We start from the raw sequence: 6,358 nt of genomic DNA, 5'->3' as shown, positions 1-6,358 counted from the left end.
TGCTCTATAAGGAGAAAGATGGGAACCAAAGCAAAATGACTCGAGGATATCTCAAAGAAACAAAGACGTATGTGACTAATCACACCCACAGACCATACTCATATATGTATTTCTATACATTTGTCTACCAGTGATCCACACTTCTTGCCTTTTTCTAGTTGCTCACAGGACATCTAGCCTCCTGGGTATTTCAGGGTGTCCTGGGATACATGAGCTTACAAGGAAGTCTATCAACAAAATAGCCACCCAGCATCAACCTTGTCCCTTCTCTGTGCACCTATCCCTTTGTTCTTCTCCGGTCCTTGCTACTGAGGGTACTTTGAGGGTACTGCTCTGTTCTCTGCAGAAGGAGGAAGGTCCCCACCTCAACAACTTAAGCCACACTGCTTTCCTCACCCTTGCCTTGATCCTCTAAGCTTTTTCTTTGACCAGCGCTTTTGGAGAGGCGCCTGCCTGAGTGGCTCAGTTGGTTGAGCATCTGATTCTTGATTTTGGCTCAGGTCATGATCTCAGGATCTGCTTTTGGAATCTGAACTCAGTGGGGAGTCTTCTTAAGTTTCTTTCCCTTTGCCCCTCCCCCTGCTCTCTCTCTCTAAATAAATAAATTAAACAAACAACAACAACTCTCACTTCTCTAAGCTCTACCTATGGGGTAAGACAAAACACACTGAGGATGAGTAAATCCCTGGGGGCGATGGTGATAAGCTACCACTGAGTCCCCCTTAAAGAATTTTGTTTCCCTGGCTCTAGGAACCAATATAGACACGTGCATGCCTATCACGACTCCTCACCAGTTCCCTGACACACACCACATAAAAGCACACACCCTTATGTCTGTAGCACATACACCTTTCCAATTCCTAGCACTGCCGCTGACATATCCAGACAAGGCTGAACTCTCTTCAGGATCAGCCAACACCACCCCTGTTCCATTATGTTCCTGCCAAAGAAATGGACAAATAAATACATAAGCAATCACCGCCCAGCGGTCACATATAATGTATATGTAGTTAGAGCCATAGTGTGTCCTAATGCAAAAGAGCACGAACTTTAGTCTGGAGCCAGACTGACCTGGATTCAAATCTCAGCCTGACCACTTTTACTCACTGGGTGGTCGTGGGCAGATCACCCAACCTCTGTGAGCTTCAGCTTTCAATTCTACAAAATGCTTACTTTTGCAGGTTGTTAAAATTGGAAATAGGCTATGTACAGTGCCTAGTACCTAGAAGATGTTCAGTGCCTGCGAACTGGTGTTACTCCCCTGGTGCGGGGGCCCCGAAGTCTCAGGATGCCACAGGCCTTGCAAAGGGGCCACGGAATAAAGGTCAGAGTGCTAGCACATTCTCAGGCAAAAGCATCTTGGGATTTTATTAGATGACAGCCTAGAGCTGCCCGGTGAGGAAACTGAAGCCAGGGGCAAGCAATGCGTTAATCAGGGTCATACAGAAAATTAGTGACAGAGCCAAGACACGATTCCAGGGAAGTCTGGAAAGGTTCAGCCCAGTGCTCCCTTCTGTAAAGCCGCAGCCTCTCGGCCGCCCAGGCTCTGCTCTGACCCGTCCCTACCTCACTCTGATGAGACAATTTACTCCTCCTTGGCACCTAGGGTGTCCCCCTCAGTACGGCCAAGAGGAAGAGCTGATGCAGCGCGTTCGAGGCGACCACCAGGCCCACCGAGGCCTCCCCGTTGCTATGGCAACCCGAGCTTGGTGGGGGAGGACCGCTCCCCCGGCGCCCCCTCCCATCCACGCAGCGGACGTGACACGTGCGGCAGGGTCACGTGTTGTTGTTGGGCCGTGAAAGCTGCTTCCGGGTCAATGCAGGACACTGGGCTCCGGCGGCCAGAGTGGGGGACCAGGTGAAGCCGAGCCGGGCCGGGGCCGGCCGGGACCAGGCCGGAGGCTGAGCGGCGGCAACGGCGGTGGCCGGGAGGGGGGAGGAGAGGCGCAGCCCGAGGAGCCGCCGCAGCAGCTCCCCCGCCTCCCGGGCTGAGGGGTGAGTGGAGCCCGGGCCCGCCGGCTCCGTCGGCTTCTCGAGGCCCCAGGCGCTCCCCTCCGGAGCCGAGGCGCGGAGGGCCGTTCCTGCTGGGGCGCAGTGTGGGGAAGCGCGGGGAAACACTCGGAGCGGGACGAGGCCTGCCTGGGAGGAGGGGAGGAAGGGGCCACCTGCCCGCGGCGGGAGGGAGGATGGGGCCTGGCCTGGCTGGGGAGGCGTGGGGAGGGCCCTGGGTTGGGAGCAGGCGGAGGGCCGGGCGGGGGCGGGGTGAGGCGGGAGCCTGAGTCCCTGGGAGAATCCCGGCTTCTCACCAAGCCCCGGGGCGTGGGGGATGGAAAGATTTCCCTGGGTGGTAGGAGGTGGACAGGAGTCTGGGGCCGCTGGGGAAATAGAAAACTTTGTCTCTGAACTACTGTATCCAGAGTGGGGGAGGGGAAGCAGAGGCCATGTCCCCAGGGAGGTTTGGTGGGGAATGGAGCTGGTGGGCATTTCCAGGCTCCTGGGACACTAGGCCTGCTCCTTCTAGGGGCTGATGAGAGGGTGCGGTAGTTTAAGACGGGATTGGGCTTTCGGGAGAATCGTTTGGCCCTCGAGTTGGGAGATGCTGAGAGTGAGGGGATTGGAGTAAGGTGGGGCCTAGGAGGAGAGAACCCTGTCCTGGGGTTTGGGAAGGGGGCAGTGTAGGGGTCTGTGTGGAGCTTCATTCTTTGTTGAGAGTGGGGAGTACAGAGTTCTAGATCCTCTCCTAGGGAGACATTCTGGGAATTGATGAAGCGAGAAGAAATTTCATACTGTCTTCTCTTGACACAGTGATTTTAGAAATTGTAGTTAGGAAAAGTTGGTTGGAAGAATTGAACTGTTGACAGCCAGTGGAGAAAGGAGGAGCTCTAGTCTGAAGGTTGCTAAGTTACTCAGAGCTTGTAGGCACCGCCTAGGGCTGTTGTTTGCCAGGAAGTTAGCAACCCTTTTAGGTCCGGACACAGGCTTAGCTGGGGCTGACCCCTTTCTTTTTACGCTGCCCTGGAGGTCTTAAATTGGTTTCCAAGAGGCCATCTTGAGCAAAGATATTACATGCAGGTGTTGGACTAATGAAAACAGCCTTTGGGTCCTCAGACATTAGAACTAGATCTCTAGGGTAAGAGCTTTCAAACTTTTTTTTTTTTTAAATCATGCCCCATATTAAGAGGTACTTTTTACATTATGGTCTAGTACATACCTTTATATGAATGAAAAGTTTCACACAGCACTGTTTACCCTTATTACATGTGATGCATTCTGGTAATTTCTATTACGTTCCATTCTCTTCCATTAAAAATGCTGACTGAAATCCACTGAATTGATTTGTGGGTCACAGGTTGCACTTTGAAAGACACCGTTTCCTAGGCACATTTCTTTGGCTTCAGTTAGTGTCCTCATGTTATGATTCTAGGGAGCCAGGATGATTAGGAGATGGGTTTGGGTGGGGATGCAATTGACTGCTTCATTTGTTTACATATATTTATAACATAGCAGATTTGGTGTTTTGGAGCATAATCTTAATCTTTGATATCTTAATGTGGCCTGATCATTTTATGACATTTTTGAAGTGTATGCTTTAATTTTCTCTGTCCTTTGCCATGTGAAAGAAAATGAGAAGCCTAATTCAGTTTAGTTGATTTATCCCACAATCTACTTAAGGTAATTTTAATGTTACAGTATTGTAAATATACACTGATTTGCTTTTCTCCTATTTAAAAACTCTCAAGCTGAAACCTAAATCCTTCTAACTCCAGTAATACGTGGTTTAATAATTCTACTTAATTAAAGATACAGATTTATGGCTTTAGTATATACTTGAAACATAATCATAAACCTAAGTGTAACTTTGAGTCAGTCAACATCTAATTCCCCCTGCCATGATGTTTTCATCTGTTTGTAAAATAGATGAGGTCTTTATATGAACCATATTATAAACATTAACAAGTATTGGTGAACGAAGTGGGAGACCTTCATGAGTTGCTATGGTTAAAAGTTTTTTTAAAGGTCGTCATTGAGCTTATTATTACATGATGTTGTGTCAAGTAATGTTGCCTGAGTTCAGTAGGTACATTTACAGGGTATGTGTTTAAGACCAGTTTATTGGTGTTAATTCTTGTTGATGATGCCTTCATATTATTTGGGACATGGAATTCCAGGTCATAGCCATCAGGAAAGAATTGCCCAATTAAACTTCATTTTGGGGGCCATATTCTTGGTGAGATGCCTTACAAAAGCATTTTTAATCATCTTCAAACTCTGTGTGTTGTAAATTATTTACTTATTGACTGTATCTTGGGTACTGGTGAGAGGGTCTGGGTTGGCATGTATCAGCCATCCTTTAAAAATTATCTTTTTATCAGGTGAATATTTGTTTTGAAATTTTTAGTTTTAAAGAATGTTTAAAAGCGTTCTTTTTGTGGTAGTTGCTTAGAACATGAAGGAAGAATCTCATTAATTTCGTTTTTCTGGGAATCATGTGTACCTGTCAATAAACAGTTGTGGAGAACTTAACCTGAGTGATTGTGTGTGCTTTTTTATAGTTTTCATTTTTTTTTTCTTGAACCTCAGACTCTTAGGTATGTCCTAAAAAAGGTTCTTTTCCTTTAATTTTTGCTTCCAAACTGCTGTGGGTTTGGAAGTTAGTTGCTTACATTTGTTAGAACTTTGTGTAAAATACGATTGTGCAGCTCTAATATTCTATTGTATATGTATTTATGTTTATTATATATACACAAGTACTTTTAGTGTGTGAACTATGTGACATGTATTTTGGCTAGTCAGAGGCCTATTTACTGACCTCTTAATTGTGGGCTCTGTTTTAAGCAAGTGAACTCTTTATATACTTAGGCTAATTAGCTATATAAGAAAAAGTTCTAGAAAGTAACAAGAAACTGACAGTGCTACAGTTTGGACTTGAGGAGTGAAGCAGTCAGCTAGCTGTGATTGTTGCCTTTGCCCTACATGCAGTGAGTCATTCAGAGTTACCGTTCCTTCCTTTTTAATCTTTTTTATTACCTTCTCCTGACTCTCATTTCTTTGAGATTAGAGTGCTGACAGCCTCACTACTGCCATTGTCTGTTACTCTCATTCTACTTGATCTTGCATAGCTTCATCAAGAGTACTTTTCCAAAGAACAGTACCCTAATTTATCATTTCTCTACTCAAAAACCACTAACTTCCTAGTGCCAGCACAGAATAAAGCCCATACTGTTGAGGTTGACATTGATGGTATTCTAGAGCCTCTGTTTGTTTTTTTTCCCTGACATTGTCTTTCCATCCTAAGATCAGATCCTCTGTTCCTGCCAAGCTGTCTGCTCAGTGTACTTTCTTTTGTAACATTATTCCTGAAATTCTGGGAAATGTGTTCATCATGAATTCCTACTCATCATTTTATTACTGATGACCCTTCTTTGAAGTCTTTCTTTCCAGTCCTGTCTACACTACTTTTCCTACATTGCTTTGTGTTATTTATATATGTTGTTTTTACCTCTTTTAGATTGTAAATTCATAGAGGACAGGAAGCTCAAAGAACCGCTAATCTTTAGGACACCTAGCACAGGATTTATCGGAGTTCATGGACCAAGTGAATCAGAATTGATGGAATTTTGGTGAAAATTGCAGTTCTCTGAAAATGCCACCCTCGACTTACTAAATCAGAATCTTGGGATTTGCTTAGGTGGAGGTCTTCTACAGTAAAATTTGAGAATTACTTACCTAGCATGATGCTTTACATTACAGTGGGTACACAGTTTTTGAGCTGTTCCATTCATCAGGACTTCCCTATTCTCAGCACTCATAATAATCTTAATGACAATTTGTTGACTACTTCATGCCGGATGCAACTAGATTCTTTAAACACATCATTTCATCTTCACAGTGACTCTAATGACTACAGAGTAGCTATTAATAGTTTTATTTTACAAATGAGAAAACAGCATGAAGAGGTAAGTAACTTGTTCAAATTCCAGTGCAGATCTGAACTTAGGCTGAACTGAAGCACCATGCTCTTCTAAAAACAGATTTGAGCAAGATGACACACTTCTAAAATTCCAGACTATGACTGTGTGAAACTTTTACTAATAATTCATTAACGGCTCTTAGGAATGTGATCTATTACTAGCTCTGTTAAGAAAAGGATACTTTTAAGTTCTTCTGCGATTAATGCTTTTCCAGTGATTTTCAAAATTTCTCTTTCAATTCTGTCATACTTATCACCAGTATACTTGATTTTTCTTTCACTGCCAGAACATACGACATCAAAGTAAAATTCACCCTTCATTCAGTGAATATTTGTTGTCCTGTGCCAGATAGTCCTGCATGTAACACAGAGCTGGACTGACAGATC

General features: G+C 44.6%; 1 protein-coding gene across 4 annotated transcripts in view; it reads left to right on the top strand.

Moving 5' to 3' along the window:
* Positions 1–1,804: 1,804 nt before the first annotated feature.
* Positions 1,805–6,358, top strand: part of TBCEL (tubulin folding cofactor E like) — a 73,736-nt gene continuing 69,182 nt past the window's right edge. For all 4 annotated transcript variants that reach the window (XM_059415171.1, XM_059415164.1, XM_059415191.1 and 1 more), the window contains exon 1: positions 1,805–1,995. The gene's annotated coding sequence lies outside the window, so the exon portion shown is untranslated. The remainder of the gene's footprint in view (positions 1,996–6,358) is intronic.

The sequence above is a fragment of the Mustela nigripes genome, chromosome 1 (assembly GCF_022355385.1).
Source record: "Mustela nigripes isolate SB6536 chromosome 1, MUSNIG.SB6536, whole genome shotgun sequence".
NCBI lineage: Eukaryota > Metazoa > Chordata > Mammalia > Carnivora > Mustelidae > Mustela > Mustela nigripes.
This window is presented reverse-complemented; position numbering and strand designations above follow the sequence as displayed.